Raw genomic sequence first — 13,489 nt, 5'->3', positions numbered from 1 at the left:
CTACTTGGAACAGATATGTTTACATTTGAATGTGTAAATGACAACATCTATTCTGGATCAAACTTCCATAAAGGTCCTAAAATGCCTTTTCCGACTGCCTTAACCCCTTTTCATGTAGGGAGCCCAGCTCCTCAAAGCACTTTACACAGTGGGAGTGCCTATGCAGTGAAATTGAACCACAAAAGCTCAGTAAGCACTCAGTGAATGTTCTTTGGTACAGTAGAGCCTGACCTTTGTCTGTTGTAATCCAGTGCAGTTCCACTGATATCAAGGGAACTGCAATAATTTACACAGGGTGAGAATACAATCCATAATATTTATTAAGACTTTCTTCTGTTGTAGAAATAACCAGGTACCCAACAGAGGTAAATCAATGTAATTTCATTGAAATCTATTTAGACATGCTGATTTAATGAAGTGAGAGACCTGGCCCTCAAGCCTTTTTCAAGTGAATGCACTCTTTTTGCTGATACTGTCTTCATCTACTTAAGAAGTCCTTATGTTACAAATTAAATTTTCTCTTGTTGCTAAATGTCTTTCTGCAGTAGCTCTTCCAAAGTGTGAGCCTCCACACTTGCTCTGACTATGACAGTGCTAAGGTCACCGACTTCCAGGCTGGAGGTTTCTTCCATTGCTTCCTGTGAACACTTTCTGTCATTGCCAGAGGGCTGCTATCACGTGGCTGCCCAGTTCCTGGGCAAGACTGTGCTGTAAACACAAAACAAATCAAAAGCCTGTTTTTAATTCCTCTTGTAGGTGCTCTTCACTCCAGTGTTTGGCTTCCAGAGACAAGAGGTGGACAAGAGATGGCTCTTCCCAGAACTCCTACTGAGCTTCTGACTCATGAACCCACTCCTGCGCAGAGGCTCAGCACGGATCCTGACTGGGACTGTGCTGATGATGCAGAAGTAGGTATCTCTGGGGGTGAATTGTTGATGCCTATAGCAGAGGCTTTCAATAACCTATGTGGTGAGAGAAAGCAGCACACGTGAAAAGCTGAACCCAGGCTACTGAGCTCTTCCAGGCTGTTTCAACAGTGATAGAGACACACGGGAAGAGCTAGCCATCCTTAGAGCTGGAAGGAGAAGAAATAGGGATGATGCAATTGGATCCAGAGAAGTTTGAGACATTCTCAGTTATCTTTTCTTTTGGAGCTGTTGATAAAGGTGACTCCATCCCACACAAACCCCCGCTTCTGATTTTTCCTCTGATGATGTTCCTGCTCTGCATGTGTCAGAAGAGAATCCTTTGTAACACAGTTCCCATTCTCTGAAGTTGCTAAAGAGGATGCTCCACTGAAACTAATATTTATTATGCTTCTAAGTCTCAAAACACATTGCACTGAGAAGTCTGTAGTTGCATAGAGAATTGAACAGAAAAGGTGTCTACTATGGCTTGTACAGAACTTTACACTGGTTAAAGAACAACAAACAGTTGTTAGGTTTGCCACTGTCCTTTATTAATTTGCATATGGTTGAAAGTGAACAAGCTCAAGGGTAATTAAATTTTAAAGGTACAGAAGGAGCAAAGAAAAATATTGATCTGTAGGAATGCTAACTTAATATCTTTTTCACCTTCTGTTTATGAGTTATTTATTCTCTATGAACAGAAAATGAAAAATATGTATTGCCATAACAAACACCTTTAATGTATGCAACTGTCACTTACAGCAGCATATAACTCGAGGTCTTCCTGACCTTGGCAGCTTTACAAGGTGTTGGCAATTGAGTTGATTTTTCTTGTCTTGGCATATGAAACTTGAGAGTGCTTTGGCTCCATCTCTAAAAGTGCTTGTGGCAGGAACACGATGTATACACAGCAACTTTATATGTATCAGAAATATAAATATCAGGAATGTCAACAAAAGCAGCCCATTCTGGAACACTTTCCTCCTACCAGCTGCTGAACATTTCATAGAGTTGGAGCCTGACTCTGCTTTTATTAAATCCTATTCAAAGCTCTCAGCAGACATTATGCAGTAGCTTGTCCTCCTTAAAGGTGAAAAGTGGGGGAAATTCTTGAAGCCTTGTTTACTGTAAGAAACCCCAACACTGAAGTGTTTGTTTACAGTTAGACCAGGTATTTGGAGGTCTCTTCTTTCTTAGGTATTTATTTATTTCACACATCTGCAGATAGAAGCTGTATCTCATAAACTTTAATCCCCACATGTTAACTAATGCCTTAGCTACTTGAAAATTCAGAAGCAATATCAATTATCATAATTGCTGCATGAAGTGTGGTAGGTATGCCCCCCTCAGTACAAGGCAGGATAAAGCAGTGAACTATTTATACCCATAGCTCTTCAGTGAGGATAATCTCTTGGAGTACGGATGAAATATTTTTTTCTACAGGTATTTCGACAGTATTTCGACAGTATTTCAGCAGTGTTTCACATGGAAATGCCATAATCTCAGTTTTCTGTCAGAAGTTTAAGGGTCAGAGATGACCATGAGTCAGACAGAAGTGGCATAGGAATATGAAAGTCCCAAACAGCAAATTGATTCAGGTAGTAAAATATAAAATAATAATTACACATATAGGTGTGAAATTTAGATGGTTAAATCTAACACAACCGTAGAAGGACAGCATGGAAACTGGGCTGGAATGGCTAAGCTGAAAGTAATGTACTGGACTAGAAGAGTAAGCTATTAAGTGGCTTGAAAATTATGTACAGGCTTTAAAGGACCGGGAAGATCCAATCATACACCTGATAGCCGTGAATGAACGTTCTACCTTGAGGTCAGTGCTGGGCCTCATACTGTTCAGCATCTTCATTAATGACCTGTTTGATGACATCAAACAACATCAATCAACATCAAGTGAACATCAGGAAATTTGTAGGTCATTTGAAACTAGAGATAGTCACTGACAGCTCCAGTTTGGAGCTGCCTCTATAAACCTGAGGACAGCTGGCAGTACCACCAGGAAAGTCAATGGGGAGAAATGTAGAACTCAACACACAGAGCAGAGCCTGTACCATGTGGCAGTATAGACCAGGAAGCAAGTGACTGAACATCATTCACTACTTCCAGCACATGGTTGGGCTGTCATCATAAGAGAACAGGAACCGAGGTGCTTTTTGCTCTTGAACTCTGTTATAGTCATACATTTTGTCTGTTCAGTGTTCATTAAACTACAATTAGCCTAGTTCATGCACAAAGAGTATTGAGATGATTCAGCCAGCACTGGGGGGGAATACCTGGTTTTTGTTTGGTTTGGTTTGGTTTTTTACAGTAGTAAAACATGTTCTGTTTTTACAGTAGTAGAACAACATATTTTATTTTGTTTAGAGATATAAGGATTGCTGAATAGGAATCCATGATCTGGTTGGCTTTCTGAATATATCCAGTTTATCTCCATGATTCCTGGGCCTCAATAAGATCCTACCAAGGCTGATTGTATTAGCTCTGAAGTTAAATAATTTGATAGGTAGGAATTCTTTGGATGTCATCAAACCATGGTAGACTTATCTGATGCCTGTGACACAGAAAAGAGCCACAAAAAGGACTGAATTGCAATGCTGCTGTGTTCTAAAAGCTCTAGAGTGTCCCAAACAGCCTCTGCGTCAACTTCAGCTTTCTGGATTTTGTCACAGTATCAAAGGTCAGTGCTAGAAAAATGCAGTTGATCAGTACTTTTCTCCTCAACACATTGGCATTTTTCCAGTTTAGTATGATTATTTGCTAAACTTACAACCAAGTATTGTGTTATATGAAGTTACATTTCCATTAGGAATTATTTTCAGCAGTCTCACTGAAGAAATAACCTCCTTTGGTCATGCAGCTATATGCTTACTGCCAAATGTTTCCCATGATGTGTATTTTTAAAGACTCATATTAACAATAAATAGCTCCAGGTGAACACAATTATAGTCTCATTCCTACCTACTCTTGTTTTACTCTATCATCATTCCTGGAACATTATTTCATGATGCTTGCATGTTATGCTAATGAATCTGTCAGATATGATCATATATTCACATGCTCCTTGCAAAATTTTGACTTTTTATTTCCTAAAATGTTTCTAAAATGGGAAAAGTTTAAATATATTTGTGCATTGATATACATAGACAGTTATATTTATTACAAAGTATGTTGTTAGTCAGAACGCACATTAAAAGTACAACAAAAAAACAACTGGAGTCTTACACACTTTTAAGTACAACAAGAGTTTTCCAGTCTTTTTTGATAACTGCAGCTATAATGTAATACAGTGGTAGAAAAGTAAATTACACACAAAAAATCCATTTCCATGCTAATGGAGTGTGTTGTATAAGGCTGTTAGCATGCATTCAGAGACCAAATAGATGTTATTTAGGAAACTCACTTCTTAGAATAAAGGTGTACATTAAAATTACTGTCTGAAAGATTCTAGTCAGCTAAAAAAAATCTATTCCCTCTTAATGAAAGCATTTATTTCTAAGTAGAAAATGCCGATGAGACCAATGACTAGATAAAAGGCAGTGAAGAACTGTAAAGACTGGGATTTTCCATTTCAAAGCCCTTTAACTGGTTTCACAATAATGGTTTAAAAATGAATAATATAAGATCAGGAAATTCTATGGATGTCAACTGACAACAATTTCTGCCAGTTTTCAGCTCATAGAAATGAAATTCCTCCTGAAAAGCTTTTAACTGGAAAAATACCATGGAGAGTTTCAGCTAGGAGTTGTCATAATCAAAGTTGAACACAGTAACAAATGCCATGTTTGTGTGTATGTGCATGTGTGTGTACATGGATATGTGACTGATTTGGAAAGAGAAGGAAATTGTACTGTCAGTACTTTGCTAACACTTTTTCCCATTACATGAAAAGATTAACAAGTTTCAAAAGAGGACAGGTTAATGGCATAGTCACAGCTGTCTGTTGGTAAATTCTGCTCTCCAGCAGTTCTACTCAGTCCTCCTCACTATGGTGTACTGTCTATAATAATTTCTTATTGCTAGAAGAGTGAGAACAGTGATGTCTTTGAAAGCAAAAGTGGAAGAGGACTGGGAAATGCAACAGCAGAGTGATTCTTCCACATGCAAGCTGGCAATTTGCTTTGCTGGAGATGCTGTTCACCACCACTTTTATTTGCAATCATTTAGGGAGGTAAATGTGCGTTCCAACAAATATTCGCAGAGAGTAAAGCAGTAAAAATTTCCGGTGACAGTGTTTGCATTAGAAGTGCTTACAAAACTATTTTTAAAAGCTATATTTTATCTTTCACACATAGTACTAGAAATTGCATATATTTGTAGCACATATTTTCGTCCTTGTAGTTAGAGTTCTATGAAATGCAGAAGACTCAGTGTAACTCCCTGCTCTTTTTGATTTGTAGCAATGGTTAGATTCCAGCTTTTCCATCTAACTAGTAATTATTGTGTAGGTGAAGCATATTCATATGGATCCTGTCTGTTGAAGTTCTTCTTCACACGTGACTATAAAATATCTGCTGGAGCAGGCTGGAAGCCTTTCTCTTTCAGCCGAATGCCTCAATGGTGTTTACTTTGTATAGGAGTGAGTTTCCCTCCCCCCATAGCATATTTTGTAGAGTTACCAGATCAGATCCTGGGGACTTGAAAGAGGAATGGAGACAAAAATCCAAGCCCATGGATGCAGATTTCGAGTAAGCTAGATGTTTAGCTGGTTAATGATACACAGGGGAACAGGCAGTGACAGAAATGACATAGAGGCAATACAAGAGAGAAAGGTGGGCAATCATCAAATGATTATATGTGAAGGATGTTTTGCTGAGGCCTTGAATATTGGTCTTAAGCACAACAAGTAGTGCCTAGGCTTGTGAGTTTTCTTTGTAAATCTAACTTTCTGTTAGTTAAGGAGCAGCTGTCCATGTTGGTTTCCCTGAGTTCCTGTTCCATTCCCATGGGTGGAACTGTGAGGCAGGATATGTTCTAGTCTGCAGGCCTCTTTCTGGATAGTCCTGTTAGTCAGCTGAAAGTCTGAATATCCCATGGAAGAGAAAGGAATATACATACTGTAGTGTCTCCCTGGGAGATGTTCAGTATTAGTTCCTCCTTGTCTTGCATGCAACAGCTACATTAGATCATCCTGGATATATCTATACTTGGCAGGAGGGAGAATTTATGCCAGACTACAGTGTCTGTAACTATGCCTAGACATTGAGTTCAGTGAAGGAACTGGCTGTCCGTAAAAGCAATATTCTATTTTTGCCTTGGTCAGACACTCACACAGTGGTGTGGCAACAAGTGATAGGAGAACAGAGGCATGAGGAAAAATAATTTAACATGGATTTTTAGGATGGGACCATTCTTTCAGTAGCGAGATTCCAGATGGTTAAAGTGATCTGATGTGCCATTTAGAAGACCCTCAAAACTAGGTTTGAGCTATTTCTTTTTCTTCTGACATAGCAATACTTGAAAAAGTTAGGAAAAACCCAACCCTGTTGTCTATTTTAATCTAGCACTCAGAGCACGCTAAAAGGATGTAGGATCAAATTCTCATTCCAAATCACTTAAGTCAGAAGTTTTGAGCTTGAGTTTTTCCCAAATGAGTTCTCTAAGCATTGGATAATTGGATATGTATGTATGAGTATTGGTCTTTCTTCTACTTTTGTTTTGTGTAAAGAAAAAAACCTAATGTTTATACCAAAACACAGCATATGTGCAGTGCTACTGCCAATGGAGCTAGCTCCCAAAGTTGAAACAATATATGCAGATGAAGGCAACGTGGCACCTGAGCTACTTAATTGTATTTAGAAGCAGGGTTTTCAAGCTTTCATTTGCTGCTGCTTTAATTATTTACAATGCTCTTGGGACCCAAGCTGTTATCTCTGCGTGGCATTGCACTCCACCATATATTCAGGCCAGCCTAACTAGAACTAGCTCAAGGGCTTTTACACCGTATTTTATTTCATGGAATAAGCATCCCTCTTGATTCCTGACTCATGGTTGTGAATCCTTACTAGAGGAAACATTTTAATCTTTGCCTCGTAGTTAGAAATCCTAGATCCATCTTTTTACTTGACAACTCTTACTATTAAGTAGCGGCTTGTGAGAAGTGGAAGTAGGGTCAGATAACCCAGGTGTATAGAAATACTGTCTAAGAGAGCAGAGATGGAGTTAGGAAAGCCTAAGCTCATCTAGAGTTGAATATGGCAAGGGACATGAAGAGAAATAAGGACTTGTCCCGGTGTGTAAGCATAAAATGAAGACTAAGGGAAATGGGAGCACAGTGCTGAATAGGATCTGTTAACAAATGCCATGGAAAAGGCTGAGGTAGTCAGTGCTTTCTTCTACTTAACGTTTACTAGCGGAATCTCTTTTCAGGAATCCCAGGTCCCTGAGACTAGAGGCAAAGTCTGGAGAAAGGAAACGTTACCCATGGTAGAGGAAGGCTCAGGCTGTGGAACATTTAAAGAAACTGGTAATGCGTCAGTCCATGGGACCTGATTTTTAATAAAATATATGTTTTGTGGTCCTTTCTGAGTTCACAGGTGTTATTGAATATAATATCATAAAATGCAAATTTTCCCTTTCTTGCAATAGCTACCTTATTTGAAGAAGAGAACCTCTAGCCTTATTCTTATCATTCTGTACACATTTACGGAGTCTGACCTGGTAGTTGATCAACATCTATTAAACAAACAAGGAGTACCCCATTCGTTATGATTTATGATCTATAAAATTCAGTGAGGATTAGATTACTTCCTTCTTTTTATCTTTACTTCTTTCTGACAAACCTTTGAAATTGATGACAGTTCCTGTGTACTAAGTCTGTCTGTTAAAACACGTTGTCTGAGGCTGTTGCTATTGTTTAGTTTAGTGAAAAAAAAAATGCTGATAAATGATTGTTCAAGATATCCTGTTTATATAGTTTCAACAATGTTCATTACTCTTACAAATTTTACATATAAATTATGTTAGCAATAGAGTTAGCTTTTTGTTTTCACTTGGTATCTTCTTTGCTGATGTGAAACAAGTTGTGTCATCTACATTAGACCTCCTGAAGCATTTTCATGATCCAGTGGGATTCTATTTTATAGAAATTACATACACAGAGTCTAGTCTTTTCCTCAAATCAGACCATCTTATATTTTTGTTGCATTTTCCTGCTTACTAAAGTAGGAAGTATCATAGAAAGTTTAGAATCACAAGGATGTAAATGTAAAAACTCATAAACCTCGTGAATATAGTAATCTATCTCAAAGTTGTTTATGTCGTATTCCTTTTGAAAGTCAAGGTGACATTAATATTTAGTGTTAACAGTCACCTAATCCATGCAGAAATCATTCAGCTTTCATTGAGATCTATCCACTCAAATTAGATTATATTCTCTTCTTGCTCTTTGCTAAGCTTAGTTTGTGGATTTTCATGCAGCTTCCAGTGAAAAAAACCCAAGCTTTCAAAAGATTGCTTAATAACTTCCATATTGCTGAATGATGCTGTCAGTTCTAATGTTAATATCCCCAGGGACTTCTTTCATTCTGTCCCAAAGGGAATAACTTCTGAAGTATTTTTCTAAATTTCCTTTGTAGTTCATTTTCTCCAATGTCTTATAAGTACTTTTTTTATTATTAAATTATATGTGAATTCCATCAACTTTAGGGTGAGTCATACAAACAGATTGAAATAACTCACCTGAATTACAAAAAATGCAACCTAAATTGCAAAAGTCAGAACATGTTTTTAACTTTTATAGGGTGATTTGCAGCTGGTTTGGGGAAAAAAGTGTTATATTTCATTATTCTCTGTCATTATAAGCCCTATATACAGTAGTGCACCTCTTTTGGGTGAAGTTGGTCTCCTCTACAGTTTATCCTATAGTGTAGACTTACAGACATTTATAACAGATATCTGACAAAATCTATTTTCTGTTCTTGTTGAGCTTATTCCCCTTTAAATTTAATATTATTATGTATTAAATTATCTGCTGAATAATGTATGTATATTCAGATATGTATGAAAAACCTTCCCATCAGTAACAGATGGAAACTTTTGGAAGGCCATCACAGGCTTTTTACAAGTTACAAAATGTAATAAAATTACAATAATTTTCTTGAGGAGCAGGCAGAAAATCTTGGGTGAACTGTGAAGCTGCTTTTTCTAAATTGGCAATAGAATGTCTATGCATATGTTTAAAACTAGTTGGTAAAAATAAATGCATTAATTGCCACTTATTTTCAACTAAGAAGGTGATGGATTAAATTCTGATCTTATAGAACTGCTTGAAAAAATTCTGTTACGTCCATAAGATCACTTTGCAGGGTACCCCTTTCCATGGGACAGTCATGGATACTTTGGATAAAGTAAAGTATGAATGGGAAAGTGTTAAGACATCAACAACAGAGGGCAATTCAGATGGATGCAAATAAAAGTATCATTTAAATAAAGAATTATTCCTGATAGTACTTAGACTGTAATAATTGTGATCTAATTGAAATAGATCCCTTGCATATTGCCTCTTTACGTTATATCCGCTATAATGTTTGCAGTGGTCCTAAGGGTGCTGAGAACTCTTGCTGCATGGAACAAAAATGATTAGAGCTGGTCAAGAAATGCTATCTGAGAGGACACTGAGGATGTTTCCCTGACTTGTACTGATGCATCTTTCTGATGGAAATGTTATGTGCAGCGTGAAAAGATGCACAGGTAGCTGATTAAGTAAAGCTGTCCTTCAGAAATGGGTTTTTTTTGTAGCTATAAATGTTAATAATCTGAGGCTCTCAGGGCTTGTTTCCATAGCTGTTGTATTTCTCTTTCTTCATTGTAGCATCCTATGCAGTGTTCCCTTTGAATACAATGAGACATTGCCTCCAGCAAAAATTTACTCTTGCATATTTTATTTACCTATTTAGTCTTTTGTAAGGCCCCTAAAGCAGATTAATTTTCTCTGCTACCTGGAAACGGTTGTAGAAGATGCATGTTATGACTGTTCATTTTGCCAAGCTCTATCATGTTGCTTCATTGGCACTAACATATCTGTAACCGAATACCTTTTAGTATACCATAAATGATGTTTTCATGCTATGTTTAATGCTAGCATGGTTTTCCTAAATAGAAACAAAGTTTTAGGGCTTGTACAATTATTCTGTATATAAAATGTTAAGAAAAGAGAATTTATTGTTGTGGAATAAAGAAAGCTTGACTTTCATAAATCTGGCTTAATCTTAACATGACTGATGCGTTAACTTCAAAACATCATTTGAGGCTGATCAAGGTGTTGAGCTGGAAGACAGTCAGCAGTTTTGCCTCTCAAGGGTTTATGTTACTATCTTCTGGTACTAGAATCACATAATCATAGAATCATTTAGGTTGGAAAAGACCCTTGAGATCATCAACTCCAACCATCTACCCTACTCTACAAAGTTCTCCCCTACACCATATCCCCCAGAATCACATCTAAACGACTCTTAAACACATCCAAGGACGGTGACTCAACCACCTCCCTGGGCAGCCTATTCCAATACCCGACCACTCTTCCTGTGAAAAATTCTTTCCTAATGTTCCATCTAAACCTACCTTGTTGGAGCTTGAAGCCATTCCTTCTCGTTCTGTCACTAATTACCTGCAAGAAGAGACCAGCACCAACCTCTCTACAATGTCCTTTGAAGTTGTTGCAGAGAGTGATGAGGTTTCCCCTCAGCCTCCTCTTCCTCAAACTAAACAGTGCCAGCTCCTTCAACCGCTCCTCATATGATTTGTTTTCCAGACCCTTCACCTTCACCTTTCACCAGCTTCGTTGCCCTCCTCTGCACTCGCTCCAGCACCTCGATATCTCTCTTGTATTGAGGTGCCCAGAACTGGACACAATACTCCAGGTGTGGCCTCACCAGTGCTGAGTATAGGGGAACAATCACCTCCCTTCTTCTGCTGATCACACAATTTTTAATACAAGCCAGGATGCCATTGGCTTTCTTGGCCACCTGGGCACACTGCCGGCTCATATTCAGCCGCTTATCAATTAGAATTCCCAGGTCTTTTTCTGCCAGGCAGCTCTCCAGCCACACTTCCCCAAGCCTGTACCAATGCATGGGGTTGTTGTGGTCCAAGTGCAGGACCTGGCACTTGGTCTTGTTGAAGCTCATACCATTAATATTGGCCCAATGATCCAATCTAAGTCTCTTTGTAGAGCTTCTCTATCTTCATGTGAATCAACACTCCCGCTTAACTTGGCGTCATCTGCGAACTTGCTAATGATACACTCTATGTCCTTATCAAGATCGTCAATGAAGATGTTAAACAGAAATGGTCCCAACACTGAGCTTGGAGGCACACCACTTGTGACCGGCCGCCAGCTGGATTTGACTCTGTTGAGCACCACTCTTTGGGACCTTCTAGCCAGCCAGTGCTTGATCCAGCAGATTGTATGCTCATCCGGGCCGTGTACAGCCAGTTTTTCTACAAGAATTCTATGGAGGACAGTATCGAATGTTTTTCGAAAGTCCAGGTAGATAATATCCACAGCCTTTCCCTCATCCAATTATCAGATCATCTTGTCATAGAAGGAGATTGGGTTCGTCAGGCATGACCTGCCTTTCATTAGTATTATCCTATATCCTTTAGGTGCTCTTATTTAAATGGAAGGAAAATTTTGAAGATCACCTTAGTCAAGTACTATCCAGCTTCATAACAGAATGGTGTGAAACTACAAATATCAAATGCTGTCAATGGAGGCAAATTAATTGCTTTAAGTTCACTTCAAAATTATAAACAATAAATCAATTTTCTACAGCTCATGCCCTTCCTTAAGGAACGTAAGATGTTTAGTGACTTCATTTGTATTGCAAGCATTTCATGCAAGTCTGAGTAGCACTTAAGCGGACAGTTTCTTTGAAACCTGTCACTCTCATCTACATAACATAGCTTAATGCAGGATCCATGATTGCCAAGCCTCCTTGAGGGCATCAGACAGCTAACTGTTCCTCAAATTGGAAGCTCATTAGGCAGAAATCATTACAGTATGTGCATGTGAGATTCAAACTAGTGAATCCCTTTCATGCTTATTTCATTGAATTCTGCATCTTTTGCATCACAAGACACAATAATCTGAATTCAGTGGTAACATACAAAACTAGAAAAACTCAACAGAGACCTGGTTTTGCCTGTTTTTGAATACTTCCTTCCTCTGGTGAAATCAAAAGACAGACTTTACACATAGCCTTTCTCATAGTGTTTTCCTATCCTATTCTCCCCTTCTAGAAATGAAATGACTATGTGAAATCAATTTTAATAATATTCTTGTGTATAAGATGAAGTTCTTCTGTAGATCTGAATGACTCAAAAAAAAGGCTTGATCCAATCTAGGGGCTAGGCAGAAAAGTTTGTTATTTCCTTCATTATGCAAAGTGGTTAAAACACTGTAATTGGAAATGGTTTTGAACAAGTTTAAAAGTGCCAACCAAATAGTGTCCATTCCAATAAGGTCACATCTTACTGCTGGTATATCTGGCTTCTTCAGTGCCACAGCTTCCCCTCAGCACAAGCTGTGAGAGCCAGATCTGCTTGCCTCAGGTTGCTCTTCTGTCTAATATAGTTAGGAAGGCTCAGGTTGTATCCATTCACAATGACATTTGTAAGCTTCGGCAAGGACAGGTTTTGATTATTCATCTTCTCATTATTCTTGCCAAGGCAAAGGAGGAGCAGATGACAATTTTCCAAAAATCTCCCATTTTCATGCATGTAGGATTTTTTTAGGAAGGAAACTGCCCCAAGGCAGGTTAGGCTGCCTGTGTTTCACCACATTATACATTTCATTTTAAACTGTGCTATGGTTTATTCTTAAAATGCAGGGCATGATTTGATACTCCCTCCTACAATTCTTCTTTAGGAATGAATTCTTTTTGTAAAGAGACAAAGCAGATAGAATAACTCCTTTCCCAGCTCTCAGCCAGCCTCTGTATCTTCAAATCACATCTTTTCCCATGAGGAACGTTGTGTAGAGTCAGGCAAAACATGAAATCAGACTTTAGGCTTGGGATGCTTCCTCTGGTTGTCATTTCTATACTCCTGTTATTATAAACTAACAGGTAACATTATTTTCGTAAGCGGCATATTTTCATAAACATTTCAGAAGTATCCTTTCCAATAGAAACTTTCTTTGTAGTTTACAGCTTTGTAAACATTTTTCCTTCTGAAAAACACTCTAAAACAACACCAGATTAAAGTTCATAAGCAATCCATTTAACCTTATAACATAGCTAATATAATACCTTCAAAAATATATTTTTTTTTACTGTGCAGTTATGGAAATCCATGGAGATTCATCAGGACCTTGCATAAGGTTTTAACCAAGTCTTGCTAAATCCTTGTGAACCATTTCATGGTCATCCTCTCCACATCTTGAGGCATAGTTTCTAGACATGGTCATCCAGAATGGACTTCACTTCCATTTCCTAGACCCAGGGACTTCTGCCAGCTTTAAGCATGTTTTATTGACAGAGGCACTTCTATAGGGCTTGATTGTCTGATGAAGAAGTAGCAAACAGTGACTATGTGAACTTTCATTGGGAAGGCTGCAATCCAGG

Source organism: Calidris pugnax, unplaced genomic scaffold (assembly GCF_001431845.1).
Source record: "Calidris pugnax isolate Ruff unplaced genomic scaffold, ASM143184v1 scaffold44, whole genome shotgun sequence".
NCBI lineage: Eukaryota > Metazoa > Chordata > Aves > Charadriiformes > Scolopacidae > Calidris > Calidris pugnax.
Note: the sequence above shows the minus strand (reverse complement) of the source record.